This window comes from Acanthisitta chloris, unplaced genomic scaffold (genome assembly GCF_000695815.1).
Source record: "Acanthisitta chloris isolate BGI_N310 unplaced genomic scaffold, ASM69581v1 scaffold32825, whole genome shotgun sequence".
In the NCBI taxonomy this organism is placed as follows: Eukaryota; Metazoa; Chordata; class Aves; order Passeriformes; family Acanthisittidae; genus Acanthisitta; species Acanthisitta chloris.
In genome coordinates this window covers 8,091-11,622 of record NW_008672651.1, presented here as the reverse complement: position 1 = coordinate 11,622, position 3,532 = coordinate 8,091, and positions in this window count along the sequence as shown.

The following is a 3,532-nucleotide window of genomic DNA, read 5'->3' as shown; positions in this document are numbered from 1 at the left end:
GGCATCAAGCCATGCAGTTAGGAATAGAGCTTTGTGGTGGATAAAGAAGGGCTGATCTTGTGGTTTTCAAATATTTTTTGAGATTTAAAAGATTCAGTGTGAAATACAGCTCCGCTCAAGTTCATGGCAAAAGGAGTTTCCCTGGGTTCAGCATTCAGGTCAGCCAGTGGCTTCCTGTGCAAAGCTGCTGGAGATTTTATGTCCAAGCTTCTTGGCTCCTCACCTACAGGACAGGCAGCCTCGTGAGGAAGCTCACTAACAGCAAGGTGCCTTGGGATTACGGTGATGTTGTGGTCTCAGAGGAGTCTGAGATACCACACAGTGCTGAAAGAAACACAGGGAGCTGTGCCAGGCACTAGGTGTGGGACAAACATCCCCTTCTGCCTATGTTTTCTTAAAAAGGCTCATCCAAGCAGTAACTGGAAACTGAACAAACATGGTGGGTTGGTTTGGCTTTGACTTCAAATTGGAGCCATTACCTGCACATCAGTAGAAATGTGCAACTTTGGGCAGGACCCTACTGTGTCCTGGATGTACCTAAGTGTCTGGATGTTCCCCTGTGAGCTGGTGATAGCCAATGTGGCCAGAACTTCAGTGAACCCTGTTCTTACTACTACAGTGTTTAATGAAAGTGTCTGAGGAGCTTTTCATCAAGAGTATGTATTTATTAAAAAAGAATGGAGAAAAAATATACCAAAGTGCTTTGTTCTGTAAAATACAATTCCTTGGAGGTTGAATGTCCTAGACCCAAGTGTACATGGCATTGCAGTCCATTGCTGTGGATGGCTGATCTAGATCTGATGCTGAGTATCATGGGAATTTGGAATTAGAGGGTCAGAAAGGGACTTTTCCACTGACAACTAAGGGACTTTAACCACACACCCCCTAAAGGTTCTGTTAGAGATGTAAGGCCAGATCCCTTCAGCAGCTTTAAAATTCAGTCCAGAGAATATAATTTTTGACTCCAGGCCTTAAACTGCTTCACTGTTTGAGTCCATCTCCATACAACAGACACATGGCCAGACCCTTGCCCGGTGTAAAGCCAAATATCTCACCAATTCCATGCACATAGTCCAATAGGTGGGTTAGACTGAAGAAATCCTCTTGACTTCTGTTCTAGCACCTCCTTGGTTTAAGCTGCACCATAGCAGAGTTTATAGCTACACCAGAACTTTCAGTTAAACTAAATCAGCCATGAAAGTGAATTTGAGGCTCCTCATACATGATTGCTTTGGTTTCAGAGTCTGTGGGCAGCTGCCAGGGTGTGACTTGCAGGTGGTTCCTTTTGGAACTCGGTGACCCAGGCAGCGGGTCAGCTTCTCCATGCTGAAACCAGTTTTGAAATGAATGGCAAAATAAAGAGAGATTTTCCTTTGAGACAGTTTTATATCAGGGTATATTGTCAGGTCTGCTTCTATCAGATGCCTCATGTCAAAGTGTATCTGTTGAGCATTTTAACTTTCACTCTCCTCTTTGTTATCATTTGTTTGACCACTGTAGCTCAGCTATGCCAAAACAAATCATTCACATTCTCCTTTGGCTGGATCTTTTATTCCTTCTAGCAGACTGAAAGGAGCCTCCTTCAAATCTGAAACATGGTTAAAACTACTAAAACTATCTGTACCACAAAAACAGCCCTCTTGGATGCCTTCCTCTAAGTGCATTTTGGCCTGCTTTCTGCTGTTTGTTTTATATTTTGTCTGTTTCAGTTTTTATATATGACTGATAGCATCTTTATTTGCTTTTAATATTGTGTTTGATTCTGAAACATCACCACCACCCCAAAAGATCTTTTTTTCTCCCAAACATATCTCAATATATAGAGAAGAGCTGTTACAGGATAAGGCCAAATTCACCAGCAGCAGCACTGCCCAAGGCTTATCTCCCACACTAGACATTAGCTAATAGATATAAATAGAAGTAAGAGAATGTTGTTTGCCTGTCTGGGATCTGGCAGGTGCAGTATGTCTGCAGCTAACTTTGCACAGGCAAGGGAGAATCAGAGAATTAATCAGGTTGAAAAAGACCTCTGAGATCATCAAGTCAAACCTGTGATCTAACACCACCATGTCAACTAGACCATGGCACTAAGTGCCATGTCCAGTCTCTCCTTAAATTTTGACAACCCTTAAACCTTGAGAAAGGAGGACTGTACTCCTCCTCCAACAGCCAGGCAGTCACCAGGGCTGTTTATTACAGCCCTTGGTGTACTTCAACAAGTCTCTGTTAAGGGTTTTTCCTTTGTGAGTGCTTCTTCCTTCCCTGTGTGATGTGAGTTCCCTTGTCTTTCCACACTGCTGTAACACTACTATAAAATCTTCAGGGTAAAACAGAAGTAAGTTCAGAGTCAAGCTCTAGCCAAATGCCAAATCAATGCAAATGACATCATGTACTCACAATTCAATTGATCTATTTCATTCTAAGCCTTCTGTGAAAATGATCTATATTTGTGCTAGAAAATACTAACAAAACCTACTCTTTTAGCAGCAAAGACTCCACTTGAGACCAGAATTGAGTTTTCATTGCATCTGATGATGATGACTGATTATGGAAAACGAGGTATGAAACAGCCACTGCTGTAGTCCTAGACCACACCATGTGCTCAAGACAATTCCACCATGGAATACCACTGGAAAACCCTTTTTTCTTCAAGTCTGCAATGAAGGCACCTGTGAATGCTGTTAAAGATGATGATATTCCAGAGGGGTTGCCAGGGGCTCCAGTACTTATTGGCACTTTTGCGAGGGAATCTGTGAGTAAGAGGAAATACACATACCAATTGCTGGCACAGAAAGAAAATGCACAACACTTGCATTCATGTTTAGTCCTCTGTAATAGAGTAATAGCAGCAAAGAAGTTTTCTGGACTTGAAGTAGATGCTGAATAATAAACCTTTCTCATTTTAAGCATTAAGAGCTGCTACAAAAGCTAGTAATTCTCACTACTCAGTGGCTGCCTTGTAACCATGTGTAGAAGTTGTATACACAAATGGTCTGAAAACTTAAAAATATTCATTAGAAATGAGAAAACAGGCTATGCATATGACCTCGTTTTCAAAAAAAAACCCCTTTTTGCACAATCAAGAGCAAATCCTCTTGATGTTAAAGTAGTTTTCAAGTTTCTGATTTTGTATCTTTTTTTAAATACCATTTGTCAGGTGGGTTGCTGCCAAACAGTTCCCCAGCTGGGAGCTGGCAGGAAAGCTAAATGCTTTGAGGTATGGTTCCACAGCAGCCTAAATTAACTAAGATCACCATCACTGTGCTGGTCCTGAAAGCAAAACTGTCAGAGATGTAATTGCTTCATTTTGGAAAGAGCACTGGTACTTTGTATCTTTTTTTAAATACCATTTGTCAGGTGGGTTGCTGCCAAACAGTTCCCCAGCTGGGAGCTGGCAGGAAAGCTAAATGCTTTGAGGTATGGTTCCACAGCAGCCTAAATTAACTAAGATCACCATCACTGTGCTGGTCCTGAAAGCAAAACTGTCAGAGATGTAATTGCTTCATTTTGGAAAGAGCACTGGTACTAAGGG